The sequence below is a fragment of the Chlorocebus sabaeus genome, chromosome 28 (assembly GCF_047675955.1).
Source record: "Chlorocebus sabaeus isolate Y175 chromosome 28, mChlSab1.0.hap1, whole genome shotgun sequence".
Classification (NCBI taxonomy): domain Eukaryota; kingdom Metazoa; phylum Chordata; class Mammalia; order Primates; family Cercopithecidae; genus Chlorocebus; species Chlorocebus sabaeus.
The window spans coordinates 12,994,396-13,010,602 of NC_132931.1; positions in this window are offsets into that span (position 1 = coordinate 12,994,396).

Consider the following 16,207-nt stretch of genomic DNA (forward strand, 5'->3'; position numbering starts at 1 on the left):
GACTGAAATCTGGCTGAGTGCGGTGGCTCATGCCTGTAATCCCAGCACTTTGAGTGGCAGAGGCGGGCGGATCACTTGAGGTCAGGAGTTCAAGACCAGCCTGACGAAAAAGGTGAAACCCCATCTCTACCAAAAAACACAAAAGTTAGCTGGGCATGGTGGGGCATGCCTCTAGTTCCAGTTACTCAGGAGGCTGAGGTGGGAGAATCACTTGGACCCAGGAGGCAGAGGTTGCAGTGAGCCAAAGTCATGTCAATGCACCCCAGCCTGGGCAAGAGAGTGAGACTGTCACAAAAAAATAAAAAGTTGGGGGGTCAGTTCCAAGATGGCCGAACAGGAACAGCTCCAGACTACAGCTCCCAGCGTGAGCGACACAGAAGATGGGTGATTTCTGCATTTCCAACTGAGGTACCAGGTTCATCCACTGGGGCATGTCAGACCGTGGGTGCAGGACAGTGGGTGCAGCCCACCCAGCGAGAGCCGAAGCAGGGCGGGGCATCACCTCAGCCAGGAAGTACAAGGGGTAAGGGAATTCCCTTTCGTAGCCAACGGAAACCGTGACACACAGAACCTGGAAAACCGGGTTACTCCCACCCTAATACTGTGCTTTTCCAGGGGTCTTAGCAAACAGCACACCAGGAGATTATATCCTGTGCCTGACTCAGAGGGCCCCAACCCACGGAGCCTCCCTCATTGCTAGTGTGTCCGGAATGGTGGGTTCTTGGTCTCACTGACTTCAAGAATGAAGCCGCAGACCCTCACGGTGAGTGTTACAGTTCTTAAAGATGGTGTGTCCGGAGTTTGTTCCTTCAGACATTCAGATGCATCTGGAGCTTCTTCCTTCTGGTGGGTTCATAGTCTCGCTGTCAGGAGTGAAGCTGCAGACCTTCGCTGTGAGTGTTACAGCTCATAAAGGCAGCGTGGAACCAAAGAGTGAGCAGCAGCAAGATTTATTGCAAAGAGCGAAAGAATAAAACTTCCATGGTGTGGAAGGTGACCCGAGTGGGTTGCCTAGCTGGCTGGCTGGGGCAGCCTGCTTTTATTCCCTTATCTGATCTCACCCACATGCTGCTGATTGGTCTGTTTTACAGAGAGCTGATTGGTCCATTTTGACAGAGTGCTGATTGGTGCACTTACAATCCTTGAGCTAGACACAGAGTCACAGAGTGTTAGCTAGATACAGAGTTAGCTATATACAAAGTACCAATTGGTGTATTTACAAACCCTGAGCTAGACACAGAGTGCTGATTGGTGCCTTTACAATCCTTGAGCTAGACACAGAGTCACAGAGTGCTAGTCCTCCAAGTCCCCACTAGGTTAGTTAGATACATATTCACAAAACTTGAGCTAGACACAGAATATTGATTGTTGTATTTACAAACCCTGTACTAGACAAAGAGTGCTGATTGGTGCACATACGATCCTCCCACTAGATATAAAAGTTCTCCAAGTCCCCATCCAGTTCAGGAGCCCAACTGGCTTCACCCAGTGGATCCTGCACCAGGGCTGCAGGCGGAGCTGCCCGCCAGTCCCTAGAGCGTTTGCACTCCTCAGCCCTTGGGCTGTCCACGGGACCGGGCAACACGCAGCAGAGGGCAGTGCCCCTGGGGGAGGCTCAGGCTGCCCGGGAGCCCACCACAGGGTGGGAGCTCAGACATGGCGGGCTGCAGGTCCGGAGCCCTGCCCCACCAGGAAGCAACTAAGGCCTGGCGAGAATTTCAGTGTGGCGTTGGCCTGCCGGCACTGCTGGGGGACACGGCACAACCCCCACAGCTGCTGGCCTGGGTGCTAAGCCCCTCACTGCCCTGGGCCTGCGGTGCCCGCCATCCTCTCCGTGCGCCAGGTCAGCTGCACCTGCAGGGCCAGCCGCGCCCACGCCTGCCTCGGGAAACTCACACCGGCCTGCCAGCGCAGCCTTGGTTCCCACCGGCGCCTCTCCCTCCACACCTCCCTGCAAGCAGGGGGAGGAGGCTCTGGCCTCAGTCAGCTTAGAGAGGGGCTCCCAGGGTGCCCTGATGGGTTGAAGGGCTCCTCAAATGTAGCCAAAGTGGAAGCCGAGGCCGGAGGCACTGAGAGTGAGGGTTGCTAGCATATTGTCACCTCTCACTAGCACAGCAGTCTGAGATCTAACTGCAAGTTGGCAGCAAGGCTGGAGGAGGGGCGTCTGCCATTGCTGAGGCTTGAGTAGGTAAACAAAGCCTCTGGGAAGCTCGAACTGGGTGGAGCCCACTGCAGATCAAGGAGGCCTTCCTGCCTCTGTAGACTCCACCTCTGGAGACAGGGCATAGCCAAACAAAAGGCAGCAGAAACCTCTGCAGATTTAAATGTCCCTGTCTGACAGCTTTGAAGAGAGTAGTGGTTCTCCCAGCATGGAGTGTGAGATCTGAGAACGGACAGATTGTCTCCTCAAGTGGGTCCCTGACCCCCAAGTAGCCTAACTGGGAGGCATCCCCCAGTAGGGGCAGACTGACACCTCACACGGTCGGGTACCCCTCTGAGACAAAGCTTCCAGAGGAATGATCAGACAGCAACATTTGCTGTTCAGCAATATTCACTCTACTACAGCCTCCACTGCTGATACCCAGGCAAACAAGGTCTGGAGTGGACCTCCAGCAAACTCCAACAGACCTGCAGCTGAGTGTCCTGACTGTTAGAAGGAAAACTAACAAACAAAAAGTTCCTCCATACCAAAATCCAATCTGTACCTCACCATCATCAAAGACCAAAGGTAGATAAAACCACAAAGATGTGGAAAAAGCAGGGCAGAAAAGCTGAAAATTCTAAAAATCAGAGCGTCTCTCCCCCTCCAAAGGAATGCATCTCCTCACCAGCCACATAACAAAGCTGGATGGACAATGACTTTGACGAGTTGAGAGAAGAAGTCTTCAGACAATCAAACTTCTCCGAGCTAAAAGAGGAAGTTCAAACCCATTGCAAGGAAGCTAAAAACCTTGAAAAAAGATTAGACAAATGACTAACTAGAACAACTTATGAAGAGAAGTCCTGAAATGACCGATAGAGGTGAAAACCATGGCACGAGAACTGTGTGGTGAATGCACAAGCTTCTGATGCACAAAGTAACTGATTTGATCAACTGGAAGAAAGGGTATCAGTGACTGAAGATCAAATGAATGCAACGAAGTGAGAAGATGTTTAGAGAAAAAAGAGTAACAAGAAATGAACAAAACTTTCAAGAAATATGGGACTATGTGAAAAGACCAAATCTATGTCTGATTGGTGTACCTGAAAGCAACAGGGATAATGGAACCAAGTTGGAAGACACTCTGCAGGATATTATCCAGGAGAACTTCCCCAACCTAGAAAGGCAGGCCAATGTTCAAATTCAGGAAATACAGAGAATGTCACAAGATGCTCCTCGAGAAGAGTGACTCCAAGACACATAATTGTCAGATTCATCAAAGTTGAAATGAAGGAAAAATTGTTAAGGGCAGCCAGAGAGAAGGGTCGGGTTACCCACAAAGGGAAGCCCATCAGACTAACAGTGGATCTCTTGGCAGAAACTCTGCAAGCCAGAAGAGAGTGGGGGCCAATATTCAACATCTTTAAGAAAACAATTTTCAACCTAGAATTTCATATTCAGTCAAATTAAGCTTCATAAGTGAAGGAGAAATAAAATCCTTTACACACAAGTAAATGCTGAGAGACTTTGTCACCACCGAGCCTGCCCTACAAGAGCTCCTGGAGGAAGGACTAAACATGGAAAGGAACAACCGGTACTAGCCACTGCAAAAACATGCAAAAATGTAAAGACTATTGATGCTAGGAAGAAACTGCATCAACTAATGAGCAAAATAACCAGCTAACATCATAATGACAGGATCAAATTCACACATAACAATATTAACCTGAAATGTAAATGGGCAAAATGCTCCAATTAAAAGACACACACCGGCAAATTGGATAAAGAATCAAGACCCATCAGTGTGCTGTATTCAGGAGACCCATCTCATGTGCAGAGACACACATAGCCTCAAAATAAAGGGATGGAGGAAGATCTACCAAGCGAATGGAAAACAAAAAGAGGCATGGGTTCCAATCCTACTCTCTGATAAAACAGACTTTAAACCAACAAAGTTCAAAAGAGACAAAGAAGGCCATTACATAATGGTAAAGGGATCAATTCAACAAGAAGAGCTAACTATCCTAAATATATATGCACCCAATATGGGAGCACCCAGATTCATAAAGGAAGTCCTTAGAGACTTACAAAGAGACTTAGACTCCCACACAATAATAATGGAAGATTTTAACACCCCACTGTCAACATTAGAGAGATCAACAAGACAGAAAGTTAACAAGGATATCCAGGAATTGAACTTGGCTCTGCACCAACCTGACCTAATAGACATCTACAGAACTCTCCACCCCAAATCAACAGAATAGACATTCTTCTCAGTACCACATCGCACTTATTCCAAAACTGACCACATAGTTGGAAGTAAAGCACTCCTCAGCAAAAGTAAAAGAACAGAAATTATAACAAACTGTCTCTCAGACCATAGTGCAATCAAACTAGAACTCAGGATTAAGAAACTCACTCAAAACTGCTCAACTACATGAAAACTGAACAACCTTCTCCTGAGTGACTACTGGCTATATAACAAAATGAAGGCAGAAAAAAAAATGTTCTTTGAAACCAATGAGAACAAAGACACAACATACCAGAATCTCTGGGACACAATTAGAGCAATGTGTAGAGGGAAATTTATAGCACTAAATGCCCACAAGAGAAAGCAGGAAATATCTAAAATGGACATGCTAACATCACAATTAAAAGAACTAGAGAATCAAGAGCAAACACATTCAAAAGCTAGCAGAAGGCAAGAAATAACTAAGATCAGAGAGAACTGAAGGAGATAGAGACACAAAGAAACCTTTCAAAAAACCAATGAATCCAGTAGCTGGTTTTTTGAAAAGATCAACAAAATTGATAGACTGCTAGCAAGAGTAATAAAGAAGAAAAGAGAGAAGAATCAAATATACACAATAAAAAATGATAAAGGGGATATCACCACTGACCCCACAGAAATTCAAACTACCATCAGAGAATACTGTAAACACCTCTACGGAAATAAACTAGAAAACCTAGAAGAAATGGATAAATTCCTGAACACATACACTCTCCCAAGACTAAACCAGGAAGAAGTTGAATCCCTGAATAGACCAATAACAGGCTCTGAAATTGAGGCAATAATTAATAGCCTACCAACCAGAAAAAGTCCAGGACCAAACAGATTCACAGCCGAATTCTACCAGAGGTACAAGGAGAAGCTGGTAGCATTCCTTCTGAAACTATTCCAATGAATAGAAAAACAGGGAATCCTCCCTAACTCATTTTATGAGGCCAAAATCATCCTGATCCAAAGCCTGGCAGAGATACAACAAAAAAAGAGAATTTTAGACCAATATCCCTGACATCGATGTGAAAATCCTCAATAAAATACTGGCAAACCGAATCCAGCAACACATCAAAAAGCTTATCCACCATGATGAAGTGGGCTTCATCCCTGGGATGCAAGTCTGGTTCAACACACACAAATCAACAAACGTAATCCATCACATAAACAGAACCAACAACAAACACCACATGATTATCTCAATAGATGCAGAAAAGGCCTTTGACAAAATTCAACAGCCCTTCCTGATAAAAACTCTCAATTAACTAGGTATTGATGAAACGTATCTCAAACTAATAAGAGCTACTTATGACAAACCCACAGCCAATATCCTACTGAATTGGCAAAAACAGGAAGCATTCCCTTTGAAAACCGGCACGAGACAAGATGCACTCTTTCACGACTCATATTCAACATAGTATTCGAAGTTCTGGCCAATTAAATCAGGAAAGAGACAGAAATAAAGGGTATTCAAATAGGAAAAGAGGAAGTCAAATTATCCCTGTTTGCAGATGACATGATTGTATATTTAGAAAACCCCAATGTCTCAGATCAAAATCTTCTTAAGCTGATAAGCAACTTCAGCAGAGTCTCAGGATACAAAATCAATGTGCAAAAATCACAAGAATTCCTATACATCAATAACAGACAAAGAGAGAGCCAAATCATGAGTGAACTCCCATTCACAATTGCTACTAAGAGAATAAAATACCTAGGAATCCAACTTACAAGGGATGTAAAGGACCTCTTCAAGGAGAACTACAAACCACTTCTCAAGGAAATAAGAGAGGACACAAACAAATGGAAGAACATTCCATGCTCATGGATAGGAAGAATCAATATCGTGAAAATGGCCATACTGCCCAAGGTAATTTATAGATTCAATGCTATCCCCATCAAGCTACCACTGACTTTCCTCACACAATTGGAAAAGACTACTTTAAACTTCATATGGAACCTAAAAAGAGCCTGCATAGCCAAGACAATTCTAGATAAAAACAACAAAGCTGGAGGCATCATACTACCTGACTTCAAACTATACTAAAGGGCTACAGTAACCAAAACAGCATGGTACTGGTACCAAAATAGAGATATAGACCAATGGAATAGGACAGAGACCTCAGAAAGAACACCACACATCTACCACCATCTGATCTTTGACAAACCTGACAAAAACAAAGAATGGGTAAAGAATTCCCTATTTAATAAATGGTACAGGTAAAACTGGATAGCCATAAGCAGAAAGCTGAAGCTGGACCCCTTTCTTAAGCCTTATACAAAAATTAACTCAAGATGGATTAAAGGCTTAAACATAAGACCTAAAACCATAAAATCCCTAGAAGAAAACCTAGGCAATACCATTCAGGACATAGGCATGGGCAAGGACTTCATCACTCAAACACTAAAAGCAATTGCAACGAAAGTCAAAATTGACAAATGGTATCTAATTAAACTAAAGAGCTTCTGCACAGTGAAAGAAACTATCATCAGAGTGAACAGGCAACCTACAGAATGGGAGAAAATCTTTGCAATCTATTTATCTGACAAAGGGCTAATATCCAGAAGCCACAAGGAACTTAAACAAACTTACAAGAAAAAAACAAACAAGCTCATCAAAAAGTCAGCAAAGGATATGGACAGACACTTCTCAAAACAAGACATTTATTCAGCCAAGAAACATATGATAAAAAGTTCATCATCACTGGCCATCAGAGAAATGCAAATCAAAGCCTTAACGAGATACCATCTCACTCCAGTTAGAATGGCATTCATTAAAAAGTCAGGAAACAATAGATGCTGGAGAGGATATGGGGAAATAGAAACACTTTTTCTATTGTTGGTGGGAGTGTCAATTAGTTCAACCATTGTGGAAGACAGTGTGGTGATTCCTCAAGGATCTGGAACTAGAAATTCCATTTGACCCAGCAATCCTATTACTAGGTATATACCCAAAGGACTATAAATTATTCTATTATAAAGACACATGCACATATACATTTATTGCAGCACTATTCACAATAGCAGACTTGGAACCAACCCAAATGTCCATCAGTGATAGACTGGATAAAGAAAATGTGGCACATATATACCATGGAATACTCTTCAGCCCTAAAAATGATGGAAACCATCATTCTTAGCAAGTTAACAATGGAACAGAAAACCAAACACTGCATGTTCTTACTCATAAGTAGGAGTTGAACAATGAGAACACATGGACACAAGGAGGGGAACATCACACACTGAGGCATGTCGGGAGTTGCGGGGGTTGGGGGGTTGTGGAGGAGCATGGCATGTGTATACCTATATGACAAAACTGCACGTTCTGCACATTTATCCCAGAACTCAAAAGTATAATTAAAATAAAAATAATTTGGGGGCATGCAAGTAGCTGTCTTTCAGATTCTACTTTGATGTACATATTCTGAGAGAATTAAACCTGTCAAAGAAACCTTGACTTTCAATGTAGGCACTGGAATTGACCCTAATAATGTGTTTTGGAGTAAGCCTACTTCATGTTCTCAATGTGTTTGCAGTAGTCATTATAATCTGAACTTCCTAAAGTTCATGTGCAAAGTTGAGTTCATTGTTTAATATTCAACAAGGATTATTGCACTAAGATGGTATGAAAATATTAGATATGTGTCCTCACTGGTGGTATTATCTAAGTTGCAACATATTTTAACTGGCTGCTGATCTCACCCACCATGCCTGCATTTTATCTCTGTCTCATGGTCTGCAATCTTGGAAGCTTTGAACTTAGCTCATAGAATCCTGGGCATCAAAAACATGTGGTTCTAATGGCTAGACGGAGAATGAGAGTAAAAGGATCTTGCCCATGGTCAAGTGAGTAAACGGCAGGTTTGGAGGGGTGTCTGGACTCCTGTGATGACTTCATTCTGACAATACTGTTTCAGTTGTCCCTTTGTTTTCTCCTAATCCCATGTCCAGTCTGATCTGTTTCCCACCTTCCAATTCCTGCCTTCTCCAATGCTTCCTTCCATAGGTCACTCTGTGGCTCAGAGACCCTGCTTAACAAATGCCCAACCTTTTAATTATTTGTTCAGTGAAATTTGAACTCATGTCTCCCCTTCTTGATAAAAAGAAAATACGTTATATAATACAGGGCTACTCTATAACTCTTGTCCTCTCTCTTGGCAACTACTAAACTAACTGTTTTCGTATTGAGCAAACGTTTATGGAAGGACTGCCAAGACTCAGGTACTAGGCTTGGTAATGTCCCCCGTTCTCTCTAGTCAAAGCCAGCACCAGCCACACTTGCAGATCTAGGTCCCAAGCCCACTGCAGGTCACAGGCCAGGGTCTGATCTCCTCTGGGCTCCTTTAGGAGGGAAAGACAGAATGATTAACACCCATTTTATAAATGGGGCAACTGAGGCTGAGGGGGTTTAAATAACTCATACACAGCCTGCACATCAGTCATATTCTGAGGATCCCTTCTTGCTCTCTTCTCTCTGCAGAATGAGAAGAGATGTCTCTGGAGTCCATAGAAAGCCCAGGGGCCTGGCTGGGTGTGGCGACCATGCCTGTAATCCCAGCACATTGGAAGGCTGAGGCAGGGAGATCACCCGAGCTCAGGAGTTCAAGACCAGCCTGGGCAACATGGCAAAACTCCATCGCTTCTAAAAATACAAAAAAATTAGCTGGGCATGGTGGTGCATGCCTCTAATCTCAGCTACTTGGGAGGCTGAGGCACAAGAACCACTTGAGCCCAGGAGGCAGCGGTTGCAGTGAGCCGAGATTGTGCCGGCGCACTCCAGCCTGGGCAACAGAGCAAGACTCCACCTCAAAAACAAAAACAAACACAAACACAAAGAAACAAACAAAAGTAGAAAGCCCGGGGGCCACCTTTGTCAGGTTCCCAGCCACATATTTTCTTGTCCTTCTCTGTCTCTGGCATCTTCTCACAGGTTCTTAATTCTTTGTGGTTGCACAAAGTCAAAATCCCAGAAAAGTTACCACTTCACACCCGCTCAGATGGCTACTTTTTTTAAAAAGGAAGATAAGAAGTGTTGACAAGAATGTGGAGAAATTGGTATTCTCACCCATTATGGTTGAGAACGTAATACGGTGCTGCCGCTATGGAAAACATCTTGGAGGTTCCTCAAAAAGTTAAACAGAATTTCTATGTGACCCAGCAATTCTCCTCCAAGTTATATATCTAAGAGGATTGAAAACAGTTACTTAAATACATGGACTCACATATTCCTAACAGTCCAATTCACAATAGCCAAAAGGTGCAAATAGCGCACACGTCCATTGATGAATGGATAAATAAATTGTGGTCTATCCATACAATGGAATATTATTTGGCCATAAACAGAATGAAGTACTGACACATGCCACAGAATGGATGAACCTCAAAAATACTCTATGAAGTGAAGGCCGGAAACAAAAGTCCATATATTGCATCATATAAAATATCCAGAAGAGAGAAACCTACAGAGACAGAACGTGCAACAGTGGATGCCAGGGTCTGCGGGGAGGGAGAATGGGGAGAAACTGCTCAACTGGTACAGGCTTTATTTTGGAATGATGGGAACGTTTTGCAACTAGATAGAGGTAGTGATTGCAGAACACAGAATGTACTGAATCCCACTGATTTGTTCACCTTAAAACGGTTAATTTTCAGTCCTCAGATTGGATAATCATTAAAAAATGGTTAATTTTATGTTATGTGAATTCCACCTCTACATATATTTTAAATCTCAGAAATATACACTAGCAGACATGGGACATGTCACTATGGTGCCTGCCAAGCCCAGTGATGTTATCTGGCGCCCCCACCCAACCTAAAGCCTCTTGTTGACTGGTGGAGGGTAAAACATTTGCCCTAAAAGTGTAAGATCCACATGCTGGAATGACTCCTGGCCAGATGGCTTCTTTATTAGCGGTAATTAAAACTGTGTCAGTACAGACACTGTACCTTGCAACCAAGAAATGACTCAACAATGATAATAAGGGTTAAGCTGGGCCATTCTCTCTTTGCCAGTTAAATTATATTTATTATAGCCCGACATGAAAATCAAAGCAACTCCAACAGGAATCATGAGGGCAAAGGACATGAACATTTCTGTTCTTTCTTTCTTTCTTTTTTTTTTTTTTTTTTTTTTAATACCTTAAGTTCTAGGTTACATATACAGAACGTGCAAGTTTGTTACATAGGTATACATGTGCCATGTAGGTTTCCTGCACCCACCAACTCGTCATTCACATTAGGCGTTTTTCCTAATGCTATCCCTCCCATAGTCCCCCACCCCCTGATAGGCCCTGGTGTGCAATGCTCCCCGCCCTGTGTCCAACTGTTCTTTGTTCAATTCTCACCTATCAGTGAGAACATGCGGTGTTTGGTTTTCCGTCCTTGTGAGAGCTTGCTGAAAATGAAGGATTCCAGCTTCATCCATGTGCCTGCAAGGGACATGAACTCATCCTTTTTTATGGTGGCATAGTATTTCAAGGTGTATATGTGCCACATTTTCTTAATCCAGTCTATCATCGATGGACATTTGGGTTGCTTCCAAGTCTTTGCTATAGTGAATATTGCCACAATATACACACGTGTGCATGTGTCCTTATAGTAGCATGATTTGTAATCCAGTGGGTACATACCCAGTAATGGGATGGCTGAGTCAAATAGTATTTCTAGCTCTAGCTCCTTGAGGAATCGCCACACTGTCTTCCACAACAGTTGAACTAATTTACACTCCTACCAACAGTGTAAAAGCTTTCCTATTTCTCCGCATCCTCTCCAGCATCAGTTGTTTCCTGACTTTTTAATGATCGCCATTCTAACTGGTGTGAGATGGTATCTCATTGTGGTTTTGGTTTGCATTTCTCTGATGACCAGTGATGATGAGCATTTTTTCATGTGTCTGTTGGCTGCATAAATGTCTTCGTTTGAGAAAGTTCTGTTCATATCCTTTGCCCACTTTTTGATGGGGTTATTTGGTTTTTTCTTGTAAATTTGTTTGAGTTCTCTCTAGATTCTGGATATTAGCCCTTTGTCAGAGGGGTGGATTGCAAAAATTTTCTCCCATTCTGTTAGGTTTTCTGTTCACTCTGAAGGTAGTTTCTTCTGCTGTGCAGAAGCTCTTTAGTTTAATTAGATCTCATTGGTCTATTTTGGCTTTTGTCGCCATTTCTTTTGGTGTTTTAGTCATGACGTCCTTGCCCGTGCCTATATCCTGACTGGTATTGCCTAGGTTTTCTTCTAGGGTTTGTATGGGTTTAGGTCTTATGTTTAAGCCTTTAATCCATCTTGAGTTAATTTTTGTATAAAGTGTAAGGAAGGGATCCGGTTTCAGCTTTCTACATGTAGCTAGCCAGTTTTCCCAGCACCATTTATTAAACACAGAATCCTTTCCCCATTTCTTGTTTATGTCAGGTTTGTCAAAGATCAGATGGTTGTAGATGTGTGGTGTTCTTTCTGAGGCCTCTTTTCTGTTCCATTGGTCTATATCTCTGTTTTGGTACCAGTACCATGCTGTTTTGGTTACTGTAGCCTTATAGTACAGTTTGAAGTCAGGTAGCATGATACCTCCAGCTTCGTTCTTTTTGCTTAGGATTGTCTTGGGAATGTGGGCTCTTTTTTGGTTCCATATGAAGTTTAAAGTAGTTTTCTTTTCAATTCTGTGAAGAAAGTCATTGGTAGCTTGATGGGGATGGCACTGAATTTATAAATTACCTTGGGCAGGATAGCCATTTTCACCATATTGATTCTTCCTATCCATGAACATGTAATGTTCTTCCATTTGTTTGTGTCCTCTTCTATTTCATTGAGCAGTGGTTTGTAGTTCTCCTTGAAGAGGTCGTTCACATCCCTTGTAAGTTGGATTCCTAGGTATTTTATTCTCTTAGTAGCAATTGTGAATGGGAGTTCACTCATGAATTGTCTCTCTTTCTGTTATTGGTGCATAGGAATTCTTGTGATTTTTGCGCATTAATTTTGTATCCTGAGACTTTGCTGAAGTTGCTTATCAGCTTGAAAGGATTTGGAGCTGAGACGATGGGGTTTTCTAAATATACAATCATGTCATCTGCAAACAGGGACAATTTGACTTCCTCTTTTCCTAATTGAATACCCTTTATTTCTTTTTCTTGCCTGATTGCCCCAGCCAGATCTTCCAATACTATGTTGAATAAGAGTCGGGAGAGAGGGCATCCTTGTCTTGTGCTGGTTTTTCAAAGGGAATGCTTGCAGTTTTTGCCCATTCAGTATGATTTTGGCTGTGGGTTTGTCATAAATAGCTCTTAGTATTTTGAGATATGTTCCATAAATACCTAGTTTGTTTAGAGTTTTTAGCAGGAAGGGCTGTTGAATTTTGTCAACGGCCTTTTCTGCATCTGTTAAGACAATCATGTGATTTCTTTGTCGCTGGTTTCTTTGGTGATGGATTATGTTTATTAATTTGCTATGCTGAACCAGCCTTGCATACCAGGGATGAAGCTGACTTGACCGTGGTTGATAAGCTTTTTGATGTGCTGCTGGATTCGGTTTGCCAGTATTTTATTGAGGATTTTCGCATCGATATTCATCAGGGATATTGGTCTAAAATTCTCTTTTTTTGTTGTGTGTCCACCAGGCTTAGGTATTAGGATGATGAAGGCCTCATAAGATTAGTTAGGGAGAATCCCTCTTTTTCTATTCATTGAAATAGTTTCAGAAGGAATGGTACCAGCTCCTCCTTGTACCTCTGGCAGAATTCGGCTGTGAATCCATCTGGTCCTGGATATTTTTTTTGGTTGGTAAGCTATTAATTATTGCCTCAGATCCTGTTATTGGTCTATTCAGAGATTCAACTTCCTCCTGGTTTAGTCTTTGGAGGGTTTGTGTATCCAGGAATTTATCCATTTCTTCTAGATTTCCTGGTTTATTTGCATAGAGGTGTTTATAGCATCCTCTGATGGTAGTTTGTATTTCTGTGAGAGTAGTGGTGATATCCTCTTTATCATTTTTTATTGCATCTATTTAATTCTTCTCTCCTTCCTTCTTTATTAGTCTTGCTACCGGTCTATCAATTTTGTTGATCTTTTCAAAAAACCAGCTCCTGGATTCATTGATTTTTTTTAAGGAGTTTTTGTGTCTCTACCTCCTTCAGTACTGCTCGGACAGTTATTTCTTGCCTTCTGCTAGCTTTTGAATGTGATTGTTCTTGATTCTCTAGTTCTTTTAATTGTGATGCTAGGGTGTCCATTTTAGATCTTTCTTGCTTTTTCTTGTGGACATTTAGTGCTATAAATTTCCCTCTACACACCGCTTTAAATGTGTCCCTGAGACTCTGGTACTTTGTGTCTTTGTTCTCATTGGTTTCAAGAATATCTTTATTTCTGCCTTCATTTCATTATGTACCCAGTAGTCATTCAGGAGCACATTGTTCAGTTTGCATGTAGTTGTGTGGTTTTGAGTGAGTTTCTTAATCCTGAGTTCTAAATTGACAGCACTGTTGTCTGAGAGACAGTTTTTTGTGATTTCTGTTCTTTTACATTTGCTGAGCAGTGCTTTACTTCCCATTACCTGGTCAATTTTAGAATAAGTGCGATGTGATGCTGAGAAGAATGTATATTCTGTTGACTTGGGGTGTAGAGTTCTGCAGATGTCTGTTTGGTGCACTGGGTGCAGAGCTGAGTGGACATGAACAATTTATCAAAAAAGAAACACAGCTATCAAAAATACAGAAATATTCAACCTTGTTAATAATAAAGTGGCTGGCCTCAATGGTTCATTCCTGTAATCCCAGTCATTTGCAAGGGTGAGACAAGAGGATCACTTGAGGCCACAAGTTCAAGACCATCCTAGGCAAGTCAGTTTGAGACCAGGCTTCATCTCTACCAAACATCAAAAAATTAGCCATGCAAGGTGGTGCATGCCTGTAGTCCCAGCCCCTCAAGAGGCTGAGGCAGGAGGATTGTTTGAGCCTGGGAGGTTGAGGTGGCAGTGAGCCATGATTTTGCCATTGCATTCCAGCCTGGGCAATGCAGCAAGACTCTTTCTAAACAATCATAACGATAATAATAATAATGATAATAATAATAATAAAGAAAAGGGTTGGGATGCCATTTCTTGCTTATTCAATATGCAAAGTTAAAAGCAATTTCTACTTTTCTGTTTTTTTATTACTAAAAAAATCTGCACCATTCTCATGGCCTGAAATGCTTCTCACCTTCCCTTCTTCTGTCCAAACACTTCTCTGTCTATGATAATGCAAATAGTCACTCCTTTAGGCAGATTTCACCCCAGGTATTTCCAGATCCCCTTTTTTCTGCCTTCCCAGAACTCCTGGTGTCTCCCCAGTTCCCTCGGTGTGGTGAAGTACCCCCACCTTGGGTCTCAGCATGACTCCTTCTGTGAAGGTCTTATTCACATTTTCCCTTATGGTTCTGTTCCCCTGTGTTGTGTCATAGCACTGGGCAGAGTGGACAACCCATTCACACTGATAGAGAGGGCCCATGGTTCTGGAGATAACCATGTAACTGATCAGAATAGGGCATTGAGGGCTGGGTGTCAGGCATGGGCTGCACTTGGGTGGGCAGGCCCCCTGGAAAGTCACTGGGTTTGGCAAGCTTCCTAGTAACATGTCTCCCTGGGGTCCTCTTGGAACTTCATGCAAAAATGCTGGATGCTGGTTTATTCTGGAAAGATGGTTCATTCCTTCATTTGATAATCAAAGAAACTCATGTCCCAACTGAAGGTCATAAACTCCAGTTTGTAAACTGAGATAATCTCAGCTGAATGAACTTTCTGCCCTCTGCTTTCCCGCAGGCTCTCGAGGCCCTTGAAATCATGTCAGTTCAAGCAGCCCCATGAGGCATTACAATGTTTAATTATTTCAGTGATTATTAAACCTTGCCCTGTGTTGACCCCAGGTGAATCACAAGCTGGACTTCTGACAAGGACAAGTTATGATATTCTTTACAATTACAGAAAAAGTAAGTTATATGATAGGATTTTTTTGTTTAAAAAAAGTTATTAGTTTTGAAAAGATAATTTATGCACATGGTAAGCATTAAGAAGGTATAAGAGGATAATGTTTTTATACTGCTAAGAATAAAGTTTCCTCTAAGGTTTTTTTTGGTAGATGCTTTCATCAGATTAAGAAAAATTCACTGCTATTAGGAGTTGAAGGTTTTTTATATCATAAATGGGAGTCGCATATTATCATATATTATTAATATATTATTACTGAACTATCAAAGGCTCTTCCTAAAACAATTGAGATGATCTTATAATCGTTCTCCTTTAATCTGTTGATGAAATCATTGGTATTTATACTTTTTCTGTGTTAACTATTCTTGAGTCTCAGGTTTAAATTCAACTTGGTCATGGTGTATCATCTTTGAACACTGCTGTCTCTGACTTGGTACTATTTTGCTCAGGATTTTTGCACTGATGCTCATGAATGACACTGGCATGCCGTCTTCCTTTACAGTCCTGATTTTTTTCTGATTTGGATCATGTGACCCTCATGGAATGAGTAGGGCATGATGCCTTCTTTTTCATGTCTCTGGATAGATGGGACACTTTGGATTCTCTCCAGATCACCCTCAATGGTCCCTGCTTCCTCACTGTTAGGCCCCTGGGCAACCCCTTCTCATTTCTGATAGGCCCAGGAACCTGTGGGTCTTATGTTTGTTTGTTTGTTTGTTTGAGTTGGAGTCTTGCTCTGTCACTCAGGCTGGAGTTGGAGTTCAATGGTCTGATCTCGGCTCAGTTCATCCTCCTCCTCCTGGGTTCAAGAAATTCTTCTGCTTCAGCCTCCTAAGTAGCTGGGACTA